This window comes from Pleurodeles waltl, chromosome 2_2 (assembly GCF_031143425.1).
Source record: "Pleurodeles waltl isolate 20211129_DDA chromosome 2_2, aPleWal1.hap1.20221129, whole genome shotgun sequence".
In the NCBI taxonomy this organism is placed as follows: domain Eukaryota; kingdom Metazoa; phylum Chordata; class Amphibia; order Caudata; family Salamandridae; genus Pleurodeles; species Pleurodeles waltl.
The window spans coordinates 463,533,952-463,549,578 of NC_090439.1; positions in this window are offsets into that span (position 1 = coordinate 463,533,952).

Consider the following 15,627-nt stretch of genomic DNA (forward strand, 5'->3'; position numbering starts at 1 on the left):
GGGTAAAGTCTGGCAGGCTTTCTCTGCCAAATTTACCTGGGAACATTTTTTTTGCTGATGCAGCCCTGCACCAAACAGCTTATGGCATTGACCAGACCTGGTGTGACAGCGGTTCCAAGCAATGTTTTATAAATGACTGCCAGCTTGGCAGTCATTTATAAATTTGGCGGTCAGGATCCCCACAAGGGCGACAGAGTTATTTATTTACTCAATTGCACTGGAGAAACAATGACCCGACTGTCGAGATATAAATCAGTGCCTTAGTCCACTATGTCTTTGAAAGTAAGGGATGCCCACTGCAGGTCCACGAGGCCCGACCTATACCAGATTTTCAGGATAGCCAATGTTTTTTTTAATCAGTTCCATTTAAACTCACTGTCTCCATATTTATGTCATGTGAATGTACTGAAGCATGTCACTCGACGCAAGTGATGACATGAGGGACATAATGCCTATCTGTGGTATCTTGTATTTCCTGTGTTGGTTCATCCCTGGCCCAGGTGTCCCCTCTGACCCTTATCATAACGGGCTCTCCCACCAGGATTCCAGGAGGAGAGCTGAGACTGTTGGAGGAGATCTGAGGGTGACAAGGACTGTGATGTGAGGTGGCTGGGGCGTTGTATTATTAAACTTATCATTTCACTGTCATCGCGTTCCTGTGTGATCATTGGCCGTCTCTACACTGGCGACGAGGATGGGATCCTATGATGCAAAAGAGAACACGCCCCCACACGGCAAGTTGTGAACAGCACATACGAACTGTGAAGAAGGATTAATTGAGCGCTGTGGTCCTGAGACAGATTCCGGTGAGGCAGTGTCTTTTACTTTTCACGAGGGATGGTGAAATTTAAATGTAACCCTGCAGTGTAGAGGTAAAGTCATCGGATGTGAAAGCTTGCGTAACGACACAAGTGACCATCTGTCCTTTTAGCCAGCACTCTCACACTGGAACATTAAGGCAGTCTTGCCACACTTAATTAAGGCACATTACTATTTCTGTACAGCTCAGAGTGTGAGGAAAAGTGTAGTGGCTACGAATGTCAACTGTTTGTTACCTGGAAGTCTCTATATTTAGCAGCTAAATCGTGGAAATAACTCTCCAGCTAAAGATCAAAGGTGTAAAGTGGTTTAAGTCCGAATTATATCAATAATTCTGCCTCGGGGAATTCACCACAAAGGCCAACAGCTATAAATCTGCAGCACGCTCTGGGCGTTTCATTTAGAATGTTCATATCACCACAGGGAATTCCTCTCAGCTGAGGCAGAGCGCACGCACTTTGCATGTATAACCAAGGAAGAAACAAATAGTTCAAGGAATCTTAAAGCCAATATGTCTTAAACAACTGCTGTATTTCAAAAATGTGTAACATTTTATAGAACTGAACCTTAATAAGGGACATCAAGTCGTTTTTCTCAAGATACAGCTCCCGTTTCTCCATAATAGAATTTATGTGCTATTAGCACCATCTAGTGGACAAACTTGAAAGGTGTCAGGCAGCAAGAAAATAACATAGGAGGATTCAGCAGACCTCTGTGTCTGAATCGAACACATTGGAACAGTGGGCACTAAAGAGATACAGTGATCCACACACTAGAAATATTCAGAGTACAAAGGAAAGAAATGTTTGCATAGTTAACAACAGTTGTATTACTCAAATTACAAATAATAAGATTGAAGGCACCCTTATGTATTACAATACAATTACATATGCTGTGTGTATTGATTACTTCAGAATTTAATAATAGAATATTAATGTGAAGTGCAAATAAATGTAATCAATATATATATTTAAAATCAAGTGAAGAGCTACAATAGGATAAAATATGAGGTTGTAGGTGCATATATATGTCAAATAGTTTAGTACACAGGGATTTGACCAAGCACATAACTAGAATAGCATCTAACCACATAGTCTCCCACCATGCAAAACATCACGCAACCTCCATTCTTCTTAAACACCCCAGGGGAACCATCAATGACATGGAATAAGTGGAAAAAGGTTTTTAATAACTTCCTTATAGTGTGTGGTCCTAATATAAATGTCGAGAGAAAAGTTGCACTACAAGCACACTGCTTGGGAGCGGAAGGACAGGACGTCTTAGAACACCTTCCAGGTTTGTCAGATGAGGAAGGAAACAATTTGAATGCATATGAAATATGTATGAAGAAGCTAGATAAACACTACCTACCCAGGATTAGTACAATTCTAGAGACGTATCATTTTGGCAAACGCTCACAGAGGGAGGGGGAGAGCATAGAGGACTTCGTGTCTGAGCTAAGGAGATTGGCTTCATCCTGTAAATTTGGTGCAACCTTGGAAGAACGCATTTGTGACCAGTTCTTATTAACATGCAACATTGAGAGGGTCCGTGAGGAGTTGTGGCTCAAGGATGACCCCCCCCCTCAATGAGGAATTAATAGTATCAAAACAGGTAGAACATATGCTTTTGTGTGTAAAAGAACTTAGAGTTGAGAGTAAAAGTGCAACATCTGAGAATAAAGCAGAAGTAAACATGGTGAAAGAGAAGAAGAAGGAAACTCAAAATACACCTGATTAAGAGTTTAGAGGACAGTGTTTCAGATGCAGAATGACAGGTCACATGGCCTACTGGAAAGAGTGCCCAGCATGGAGGGCAGTATGTAAAGGTTGTGGCAAGAAAGGTCATTTTGTCGCATGTTGTAGATATAAGAAAAATGATAAAAGAAATAACACTGTCAAAGTTTCTGAGGTTTATGATGAAATTGTGTTGCAAGTGAACAATTCAGGCGAAGGTAATCCCAAAGACATCATAAAAATAGATAACACTGAGGTTGAAGCAATGTTTGATTCATGTTCACGTCTAACAATCATTTCTGACCAGGTGTTTTGTAGAAATTTTGCAAAGAAAGTAAAATTGTATGAAATGGACATACAACCTGGCGGGTATGGAGGTCAGCCAATAGCCATGAGAGGATACTTTTGGGGAACTATTCAATATGGAGAAACAGAAACACTAACTAAAGTCTATGTAGCAGAACGAGGTGACAACATTTTAAGCTGGCCTGTTCAAAAAAACTTAGGAGTTATCTTGGACCCTAATGCATCACCTCAAATCAAAGTTCAAGAAGTACAAGAAAATTGCTTTGTAAATACATTTCCAGAAGTTTTCACTGAGAAACTGGGATGCCTCAAAACATACATTCACAAAATAAAACTGAAGCAGAATGCAATCCCAGTTGTTTCTAAAGTCCGACGACTACCAATAAGTATCCTAGATGCTGTGAGGGATGAGTTAGAGAAACTTTGTAAGCAAAATGTCATTGAACCTGTTGAAGATACGGAGTGGCTTGCTCCGATTGTAGTGGCTCGCAAAGCGGATAATAAAGTGAGATTATGTGTGGACTTGCGTGCACTAAACAGGGAAGTGGTAGTAGACAGATTTCCCCTACCTACTATTGCAGAAATGTTCACCGCCCTAAAAGGAGCAAAGGTCTTTTCAACCCTAGATCTGGCCTCAGCATATTACCAAGTCAGACTACACCCAGATTCCCAAGACCTAACCTCTTTTATCACACCTATGGGTGAATATAAATTCAAACGTATGCCTTTTGGATTAATTTCAGCATCCTCGGTCTTCCAAAGAGCTATGACGGAAATCCTAAAAGGTATTCCAGGCGTTTTCTACTACCAAGATGATGTGCTAGTTTGTGGAGCAACCAACATGGAACATCAAGCTAGGGTTGAACAAGTCCTCAAAAGATTTAAGAAATTTGGCCTCACAGTGAGAGCGGACAAATGTCAATTCGCATGTCCAGAGATATCCTACCTAGGACACAAAATTTCAGACAAAGGGATCGAACCAAAGGGAGATCTTGTGAAATCAATAATAGATTTATCAACTCCATCAAACAAAGATGAACTTCGATCATTTCTTGGGATGGTGGAATTTTACAGTAAGTTCATTTCTAACTTCTCTGAAAGAACATTCCAAATGAGATCACTTTTGAAATTCAAAACAGAATTTATGTGGGACTCCTTGTGTGATAAAGAATTCCAGGATGTGAAACAGTGCCTCAGGAATGCACCCAACCTCAGTGCCTTTATACGAGGGAGGAAAGTGATAGTGACCACAGACGCCAGCACAAAAGGTCTGGGAGCTGTCCTATCCCAAGTTAATAGTAAAGGAGAAGTCACCATGGCGTTTGCCTCAAGATCATTGAGAGGAGCAGAAGCCAACTACTCGGTGATAGAAAGAGAGGCATTGGCTGTATATTGGGCCCTCCAAAAATTTAAAAATTTCATTTGGGGTAGTGAATTCAAGGTCAGAACTGATCACAAACCGCTAAAGGAGATATTTGAGAAGAAAGGTCTAGATGCTATATCAAGTCGCATTAGGAAGTGGATAATCAATCTGCAGGAGTACACATTCACAGTTGACTACATCCCAGGTGTAAAAAACAAAGCAGCAGACTGCCTATCCAGATTACCTCCCAGCACAGATAGTGTCGTGGATGACAAACAACTTTCAGAGGAGGAAGATGTTCTGCTCTCGAATGTCTGCGTAATATCTGAAGGGGTGATAACAGAAGCAGAATGGAAAACAAACCTCCGAGAAGATGAGGATCTGAATTTGGTCAGGCAGTACTTGAACAGCAAATGACCGTCTAAAACCCAAATCAAAGACAAACTGAAGGCATTTTGGTGTGTGAGGAATGAATTAGCAGAACATGATGACTGCTTGTTTAGAGGTACAAAACTGATACCCCCAAGTAATCTAAGACTGAAACTTATAAACAGAGCTCACGAGGGTCATTTTGGTGTGTCAAAAACCAAAGAGAGAATACGAATTGACTTTTGGTGGCCTGGTATGGATATCCAAATTGAAAGATGCATAAGGGAGTGTGTACCCTGCAATGAGAGTGACAAAATTTTAATTACAAGAAAACCACCAATGCAGTTGCGTAAACTCCCAAAACACCCCTGGGATGAACTGGCACTGGACATTATAGGACCCCTTCAAGGTGAACAGGCCACACCATATTTCATAGTTGAAATCGATTTGTACTCTAGGTGACCTGAAATAAAAATCACAGCCGACATCAGCTCCAGTAGTGTCATAAAATATTTAAGTGAACTATTTGCAAGAGAAGGATTACCATCATCAATACAAATGGACAATGGTGTCCAATTCTGCTCAAATGAAATGCAAACATACATGAAAGAGAATGGCATAACACATTGTCGTTCAGCTTTATACCACCCAGAGACCAATGGAGCCGTTGAACGATTTAACAAAACTTTAAAAGAGATCATTCAGCTTGCTAAAGTAAATTCCCTCAACTGGAAGATGGAAATAGCCAAAAGAATTATTGAATATCGCCTGACTCCACACCAAAGTACTAAGAAAACACCTTTTGAACTACTTAAAGGGAGAAAGCCCCATTCACAACTACTTCCATCATTGAGGAAATGGGGAAAAGGATGGGTCACGATAAACACGAAACAGCCATGGAGACAGCAGGAAATCCGAAAACAGGAGAGGAGAAAGGAGAAATATGACAGAGATAATCACACAAAAGACAATAAGGTTTCGGTAGGTGACTGGGTAAACGTCAAGGCTCCCACGGGAAGCGCTAAGGACTCGAAATTCACAAGAGCAATGAGAGTGGTCAAATTGTTCAGCAATGCTGCGAAAACTGATGATGGCAGAATATGGAACCTAGGAGGATAGCTATAATCAAGCCTTCCTCAATTGGATATACAACCCACAATGCCTGTAGAGGAGGATCAAACAAAAACAAACCACATGGAATTGTGGAATCCTCGTTAACACCGTGTGAAAGTGAAGACACCTCATGGAGATATCCCTGTAGAGTACGAACACGACCCGTTCGACCACAAAAATATTTAATGGACAATGTCTGTAACTAAAAAGAACCTCAAATTATTCTCTGATTTGTGCAGGGTGTCTATTGTATGTTTTCCTTCATTCCTCATTGTTAGAAATGGGGTTTTTGATTGGCAGTCAGGTTGCCCTCTGTCCAAGCAAGAACCCTCACTCTAGTCAGGGTAAGTCACACACAATCCAAAATCAGCCTGTGCTCACCCTCCGGTAGCTTGGCACGAGCAGTCAGGCTTAACTTAGAAGGCAATGTGTAAAGCATTTGTGCAATAAATCATACAATACCATAATATAACACCACAAAAATACACCACACAGTGTTTAGAAAAATATATAATATTTATCTGGGTATTTGCAGGTCAAAACGATCAAAGTAGCAATATGAATTTGTAAGGATATCATTGAAAAGTGATATAAAGTGTCTTAAGTCTTTAAAAAGCAAATAAAGTGTCTTTCAAGCACAAAGTACCTGGTTTCTGGTGGGAAATCTCCTCAGAGGGCCACAGGAGAAGAGATACGTGGAAAAATGGTGTGTGCGTCGATTTCTCCCCAGCACACACAGACTTGCGTCGTTATTTTCCACGCGGGGAAGTCGTGCGTCGTTTTCCGGTGCGCGGACAGTCTCTTTCTGTGGATCGCGGGGATTAGATTACCAGATGGCCCGGGTCTGTGCGTGGATTTTCCTGCTTGTTTTCCGGCTGCGCATCGTTCTGCGGGGCTGCGCGTCGAAGTTTCGATCTCACGGCAGGCATCGCGTCGATTTCTCCTTGGGAGTCGGGCGGCGTTGTCCTTGCGAGGCCGTGCGTCGAAGTTTTGGTCTCACTGCAGGCGTTGCGTCGATTTCTCCTTGGAAGTCGTGCGGCGTTGTCCTTGCGAGGCCGTGCGTCAAAGTTTCGAGCTCACGGTAGGCGTCGCGTCGATTTCTTCTTAGAAGTCGGGCGGCGTGGTCCTTGCGAGGCCGTGCGTCAAAGTTTCGGTCGCCCCGAAGGCGTCGTGTCGATCAGCGTCGGCGTGCGGCGTTTTTCTTGCCGCGGAACAAGCTGTGCGTCGAAAATTTCGGCGCACGGAGCGTCCAAGTGAAAGCGAGAAGTCTTTTTGGTCCTGAGACTTCAGGGAACAGGAGGCAAGCTCTATCCAAGCCCTTGGAGAGCACTTTTACAGCCAGACAAGAGTTCAGCAAGGCAGCAGGCCAACAGCAAGGCAGCAGTCCTTTGTAGAAAAGCAGACAGGTGAGTCCTTTGAGCAGCCAGGCAGTTCTTCTTGGCAGGATGTAGTTTCTGGTTCAGGTTTCTTCTCCAGCAAGTGTCTGATGAGGTAGGGCAGAGGCCCTGTTTTATACTAAGTTGTGCCTTTGAAGTGGGGGTGACTTCAAAGAGTGTCTAAGAAATGCACCAAGCCCCCTTTCAGTTCAATCCTGTCTGCCAGAGTCCCAGTAGGGGGTGTGGCAGTCCTTTGTGTGAGGGCAGGCCCTCCACCCTCCCAGCCCTGGAAGACCCATTCAAAATGCAGATGTATGCAAGTGAGGCTGAGTACCCTGTGTTTGGGGTGTGTCTGAGTGAATGCACAAGGAGCTGTCAACTAAACCTAGCCAGACGTGGATTGAAGGGCACAACAAGGTTTTAGTGCAAAGAAATGCTCACTTTCTAAAAGTGGCATTTCAAGAATAGTAATATTAAATCCGACTTCACCAGTCAGCAGGATTTTATATTACCATTCTGGCCATACTAAATATGACCTTCCTGCTCCTTTCAGATCAGCAGCTGCCACTTCAACAATGTATGAGAGCAGCCCCAATGTTAGCCTATGAAGGGAGCAGGCCTCACAGTAGTGTAAAAACGAATTTAGGAGTTTTACACTACCAGGACATATAACCACACAAGTACATGTCCTGCCTTTTACCCACACAGCACCCTGCTCTAGGGGTTACCTAGGGCACACATTAGGGGTGACTTATGTATAGAAAAAGGGGAGTTCTAGGCTTGGCAAGTACCTTTAAATGCCAAGTCGAAGTGGCAGTGAAACTGCACACACAGGCCTTGCAATGGCAGGCCTGAGACAAGGTTAAGGGGCTACTGAGGTGGGTGGCACAACCAGTGCTGCAGGCCCACTAGTAGCATTTAATCTACCTGCCCTAGGCACATGTAGTGCACTCTACCAGGGACTTACAAGTAAATTAAATAGTCAATCATGGATAAACCAATCAGTAGTACAATTTACACAGAGAGCATATGCACTTTAGCACTGGTTAGCAGTGGTAATGTGCCCAGAGGTCAAAAGCCAACAACAACAGGTCAGAAAAAATAGGAGGAAGGAGGCAAAAAGTTTGGGGATGTCCCTGTCAAAAAGCCAGGTCCAACATGACCCCCTACCAGCCTAAAGCCAGGGGAGAACAATCACTATCCTGATGTACTTTCCTGTTTGAGGCGACAGAACAAGGACCCAGGCCCACAACAGCAGGGGCATGCTCCAGTTCTTCGCCTTCCTGACTCCAATTGGATCCCTCTGTCCATACTCTCAGGGCCCACTAAGCCAACCCATGGGGAACCTTTCTCCTTACCTGCGGATCCCATCTGGGCAGCACCTAACCTTACTTTGCTCACAGATGTATCCCAGGAGCAGGATAGTACCACCATGACCAACACAGTGATGTTGTCCACTCTACCCCCGGGGTGTGACACTTGTCCCCTCTCCAGGGATAACTCTGTCCACCCGGACAGCAAGCCACAGTGATTACTGACAGCTGCCAGGGATGAGAGCCAGGCCCCAGGCCTCTCAAAGCTCTCCAACCACTGTGGCAGTGGAGAGTGGGGGGCGGTAGCCCCAGGTGCTGGGCACCCTTTAACCACTCTCCCTTCCAACAGGTCAGGGATGACAGCCTGAACCTGGTCCTCCCCTCTGGGGCTTTGTACCCTCCCTCCTGGAGCGGTACCCCCAGAGTCCAACATGGTCAGGGTGCTTACAGAAGTCACCCTGTACCATTCCTCCACCAGTGCAGGGCTGTTAACCTGCAACTGGCCCTCCAACCTGGGGTCTGTACCTTCAGGTTGGACTAGGGCCCGGGGTGAGGCTTCCCTCCCCCTGCCCTCCCTTCTGGGGTCCAGCACCCTCCAACTAGGAGTGGCCTCCTCAGAAGACAACATGGTAGGGGCACTGTTATCAGTAGCCCCTCCCTCCAGGTCCGGGGGGACACCCTGAACCTGGTCTTCCAGCCCAGGGTCTGTACCCTCAGACTGGATCACTGCCTGGCAAACCAGGACTTTCTGGGAGGCACACCTACCCCCCACCAGGTCAGAGTTTAACCTCTGCACCTGACCATTCAACTCAGAGTCACCACCCTGAAGTTGAACAATTGCCTGGCACGCCAGGACTTCCTGTAGGGCACACTGACCCTCCACCAGGTCAGAGTTTAACCTCTGAACTTGGCCATTCAACTCAGAGTCACCACCCTGAAGTTGAACAATTGCCTGGCACGCCAGGACTTCCTGGAGGGCACACTGACCCTCTACCAGGTCAGAGTTTAACCTCTGAACCCGGTTATCCAACCCAGAGTCAGCACCCTGAGGTTGGACAACTGCCTGGTACACCAGGACTTTCTGGGGGGCACTAGTACCCCCCACCAGGTCAGAGTTTAACCTCTGAACCCGGTTATCCAACCCAGAGTCAACACCCTGAGGTTGAACCATTGCCTGGCAGGCCAGGACTTCCAGGGAGGCACACCTACCTCCCACCAGGTCAGAGTTTAACCTCTGAGCCTGGTTCCCCAACCCAGGGTCACCACCCTGAGGTTGGGCAATTGCCTGGCACGCCAGGACTTTCTGGGGGGCACACCTACCCCCCACCAGGTCAGAGTTTAACCTCTGAACCTGGTCATCCAACCCAGAGTCAACACCCTGAGGTTGGACAATTGCCTGGCACAGCAGGACTTCTTGGGAGGCACACCTACCTCCCACCAGGTCAGAGTTTAACCTCTGAACCTGGGTATCCAACCCAGAGTCACCACCCTGAGGTTGAATCTTTGCCTGGCATGCCATGACTTCCTGGGGGGCAGTCTCACCCCCCACAAGGGACACACCGTCCCCAAGGGCCACACAAGAGTCTGGTTGGCGCAGGTCTCCCGACCTCTGCCCATCCGGCAGAGTCTGGGTTTCCCCCAAAGCAGAAACGGTTTCACCTGGGTCATTCCTGGGGGGCTCTGCTCTCAGAGCTGTCCCCTGACTCTCAAGGTCCTCCACTGGGGTCTGCAACCCCCTCTCAACCCTATGTCTGGACTTCTGCACCCCCTCACTAGGAGGGGTACTGCCAGACACCAGAACTGTTGGGATGCTGGCTACAGTCACCCCCCCAAGTTCTTCTGACACTGCGGGGCTTCCCTCAAAAGGTGGCCCTACGGTACAGGCTAGGCTTCCCTCCTGGTGTTCCCTCATGGAACCCTCTAGGACCTGGGACCTACCTGGGACACTACAATCCTTTCCCACCTCACTCGGTTGGGAACCACCTAGACCACTCCCTTCAGGAGCACCCCCAAATGCCTCTTCAGACTCTCTGGTACTCACCCAGAAGTCTGCCTCCATTGTAAGTTCCCTGGGGTCAGAGAACTCACACTCCACCTGGTGTTGGCGTAGCTCTGGAAAATAAGGACCAGACATATGCTCTCCAGCAATTACATCATTCTGTCCTTCACATGTATTAACCACAGTACCCTTCACTCAACCACCCAGTAACTCAGCCTTGGAAAAGCAGTCTACATCACCCTCCTGAGACTGGTGAGACAGTATCTGCCTGTCTCTGACACTCAACCCATACTCTTCTGGGATGTCTCTACACTCTATATCCAGGACGTCCACCAGGGGTAACCCTTTCCTCTGTCACTCTCTGCTAGAGTCAGTAAAGTGTCCCTCCCCCTAGTAGGAATATGACTCCCTGGGCCAGTTCCCCAATCCTTCTCAGGGACCCTGTGCATAACGGGAACTACCTCATACTCTTGAACCACCTGGGGTGTGTCAACTCCCTTCTTCAAGTTGGACACCACATCTCTGGGCTTATGCCCTTCTTCAGCAGTACCGGATGCAAGATTTTTTCTGCCACCATCTGAACTGGACTCAGCCCTTCCGGCCTCCAGTTTCAGCTCTTTACAGCTCAGCTCTTGAGCTGCAATCTTTTCTTCTTCCAGGGCTAAGAGTCTTTTTGCCTCAACCCTTGCAAGATACTCCTCTAATTTTTGCTCCTGTCGCCTTTGACCTCAGAGCCATTCATCTATCTCTGGGTCTCTTTCCTCATCTGAGTAGTCTTCCTCCCAATGTGAGCAGTCTTCCTCCTCATGTGCGTAGTCCTCCTCCTCATCTGAGGGGTACTTAGTCATTTGGTTTCTTGCTGCCTCTCTCTCTGCCCATCTTTCCTCCCCCCAGACTATGTAGTTATGTAGCATCTCCGCCTTAGTAGATCTCCTTGCTACAGGAAGGCCCCATTTTCTGCAAAGCTTCCTTAGGTCAGCCTTAGTGAGGTGGTCAGTACGAACAAAGAATGAGTAGGTAAGCAATCCCATTCTGATAAGATCTTACCAGCAAAAACCAAAATCCAAAGTCCAAAATATCAATAGTATATCCAGGAGGATATCAGAGAATCAAAAGCCAAAAAAGATGAAAAATCAAGTTGACCTTCAACTGTGGGTAGGTAGTGAAATACTTAGCTACTGTATGTCACTGCACAAACACAAGTCCTATCCTCACCGCTGATCACCAATGTTAGAAATGGGGTTTTTGATTGGCAGTCAGGTTGCCCTCTGTCCAAGCAAGAACCCTCACTCTAGTCAGGGTAAGTCACACACAATCCAAAATCAGCCTGTGCTCACCCTCCGGTAGCTTGGCACGAGCAGTCAGGCTTAACTTAGAAGGCAATGTGTAAAGCATTTGTGCAATAAATCATACAATACCATAATATAACACCACAAAAATACACCACACAGTGTTTAGAAAAATATATAATATTTATCTGGGTATTTGCAGGTCAAAATGATCAAAGTTGCAATATGAATTTGTAAGGATGTCACTGAAAAGTGATATAAAGTGTCTTAAGTCTTTAAAAAGCAAATAAAGTGTCTTTCAAGCACAAAGTACCTGGTTTCTGGTGGGAAATCTCCTCAGAGGGCCACAGGAGAAGAGATACGTGGAAATATGGTGTGTGCGTCGATTTCTCCCCAGCACACACAGACTTGCGTCGTTATTTTCCACGCGGGGAAGTCGTGCGTCGTTTTCCGGCGCGCGGACAGTCTCTTTCTGTGGATCGCGGGGATTACCAGATGGCCCGGGTCTGTGCGTGGATTTTCCTGCTTGTTTTCCGGCTGCGCGTCGTTCTGCTGGGCTGCGCGTCGAAGTTTCGATCTCACGGCAGGCGTTGCGTCGATTTCTCCTTGGGAGTCGGGCGGCGTTGTCCTTGCGAGGCCGTGCGTCGAAGTTTTGGTCTCACGGCAGGCGTTGCGTCGATTTCTCCTTGGAAGTCGTGCGGCGTTGTCCTTGCGAGGCCGTGCGTCAAAGTTTCGAGCTCACTGTAGGCGTCGCGTCGATTTCTTCTTAGAAGTCGGGCGGCGTGGTCCTTGCGAGGCCGTGCGTCAAAGTTTCGGTCGCCCCGAAGGCGTCGCGTCGATCAGCGTCGGTGTGCGGCGTTTTTCTTGCCGTGGAGCAAGCTGTGCGTCGAAAATTTCGGCGCACGGAGCGTCCAAGTGAAAGAGAGAAGTCTTTTTGGTCCTGAGACTTCAGGGAACAGGAGGCAAGCTCTATCCAAGCCCTTGGAGAGCACTTTTACAGCCAGACAAGAGTTCAGCAAGGCAGCAGGCCAACAGCAAGGCAGCAGTCCTTTGTAGAAAAGCAGACAGGTGAGTCCTTTGAGCAGCCAGGCAGTTCTTCTTGGCAGGATGTAGTTTCTGGTTCAGGTTTCTTCTCCAGCAAGTGTCTGATGAGGTAGGGCAGAGGCCCTGTTTTATACTAAGTTGTGCCTTTGAAGTGGGGGTGACTTCAAAGAGTGTCTAAGAAATGCACCAAGCCCCCTTTCAGTTCAATCCTGTCTGCCAGAGTCCCAGTAGGGGGTGTGGCAGTCCTTTGTGTGAGGGCAGGCCCTCCACCCTCCCAGCCCAGGAAGACCCATTCAAAATGCAGATGTATGCAAGTGAGGCTGAGTACCCTGTGTTTGGGGTGTGTCTGAGTGAATGCACAAGGAGCTGTCAACTAAACCTAGCCAGACGTGGATTGAAGGGCACAACAAGGTTTTAGTGCAAAGAAATGCTCACTTTCTAAAAGTGGCATTTCTAGAATAGTAATATTAAATCCGACTTCACCAGTCAGCAGGATTTTATATTACCATTCTGGCCATACTAAATATGACCTTCCTGCTCCTTTCAGGTCAGCAGCTGCCACTTCAACAATGTATGAGAGCAGCCCCAATGTTAGCCTATGAAGGGAGCAGGCCTCACAGTAGTGTAAAAACGAATTTAGGAGTTTTACACTACCAGGACATATAACCACACAAGTACATGTCCTGCCTTTTACCCACACAGCACCCTGCTCTAGGGGTTACCTAGGGCACACATTAGGGGTGACTTATGTATAGAAAAAGGGGAGTTCTAGGCTTGGCAAGTACCTTTAAATGCCAAGTCGAAGTGGCAGTGAAACTGCACACACAGGCCTTGCAATGGCAGGCCTGAGACAAGGTTAAGGGGCTACTGAGGTGGGTGGCACAACCAGTGCTGCAGGCCCACTAGTAGCATTTAATCTACCTGCCCTAGGCACATGTAGTGCACTCTACCAGGGACTTACAAGTAAATTAAATAGTCAATCATGGATAAACCAATCAGTAGTACAATTTACACAGAGAGCATATGCACTTTAGCACTGGTTAGCAGTGGTAAAGTGCCCAGAGGTCAAAAGCCAACAACAACAGGTCAGAAAAAATAGGAGGAAGGAGGCAAAAAGTTTGGGGATGTCCCTGTCAAAAAGCCAGGTCCAACATGACCCCCTACCAGCCTAAAGCCAGGGGAGAACAATCACTATCCTGATGTACTTCCCTGTTTGAGGCGACAGAACAAGGACCCAGGCCCACAACAGCAGGGGCATGCTCCAGTTCTTCGCCTTCCTGACTCCAATTGGATCCCTCTGTCCATACTCTCAGGGCCCACTAAGCCAACCCATGGGGAACCTTTCTCCTTACCTGCGGATACCATCTGGGCAGCACCTAACCTTACTTTGCTCACAGATGTATCCCAGGAGCAGGATAGTACCACCATGACCAACACAGTGGTGTTGTCCACTCTACCCCCGGGGTGTGACACTTGTCCCCTCTCCAGGGATAACTCTGTCCACCCGGACAGCAAGCCACAGTGATTACTGACAGCTGCCAGGGATGAGAGCCAGGCCCCAGGCCTCTCAAAGCTCTCCAACCACTGTGGCTGTGGAGAGTGGGGGGCAGTAGCCCCAGGTGCTGGGCACCCTTTAACCACTCTCCCTTCCACCAGGTCAGGGATGACAGCCTGAACCTGGTCCTCCCCTCTGGGGCTCTGTACCCTCCCTCCTGGAGCGGTACCCCCAGAGTCCAACATGGTCAGGGTGCTTACAGAAGTCGCCCTGTACCATTCCTCCACCAGTGCAGGGCTGCTAACCTGCAACTGGCCCTCCAACCTGGGGTCTGTACCTTCAGGTTGGACTAGGGCCCGGGGTGAGGCTTCCCTCCCCCTGCCCTCCCTTCTGGGGTCCAGCACCCTCCAACTAGGAGTGGCCTCCTCAGAAGACAACATGGTAGGGGCACTGTTATCAGTAGCCCCTCCCTCCAGGTCCGGGGGGACACCCTGAACCTGGTCTTCCAGCCCAGGGTCTGTACCCTCAGACTGGATCACTGCCTGGCAAACCAGGACTTTCTGGGAGGCACACCTACCCCCCACCAGGTCAGAGTTTAACCTCTGCACCTGACCATTCAACTCAGAGTCACCACGCTGAAGTTGAACAATTGCCTGGCACGCCAGGACTTCCTGGAGGGCACACTGACCCTCCACCATGTCAGAGTTTAACCTCTGAATTTGGCCATTCAACTCAGAGTCACCACCCTGAAGTTGAACAATTGCCTGGCACGCCAGGACTTCCTGGAGGGCACACTGACCCTCTACCAGGTCAGAGTTTAACCTCTGAACCCGGTTATCCAACCCAGAGTCAGCACCCTGAGGTTGGACAACTGCCTGGTACACCAGGACTTTCTGGGGGGCACTAGTACCCCCCACCAGGTCAGAGTTTAACCTCTGAACCCGGTTATCTAACCCAGAGTCAACACCCTGAGGTTGAACCATTGCCTGGCAGGCCAGGACTTCCAGGGAGGCACACCTACCTCCCACCAGGTCAGAGTTTAACCTCTGAGCCTGGTTCCCCAACCCAGGGTCACCACCCTGAGGTTGGGCAATTGCCTGGCACGCCAGGACCTTCTTGGGGGCACACCTACCCCCCACCAGGTCAGAGTTTAACCTCTGAACCTGGTCATCCAACCCAGAGTCAACACTCTGAGGTTGGACAATTGCCTGGCACAGCAGGACTTCTTGGGAGGCACACCTACCTCCCACCAGGTCAGAGTGTAACCTCTGAACCTGGGTATCCAACCCAGAGTCACCACCCTGAGGTTGAATCTTTGCCTGGCATGCCATGACTTCCTGGAGGGCACTCTCACCCCCAACAAGGGACACACCGTCCCCAAGGGCCACACAAGAGTCTGGTTGGC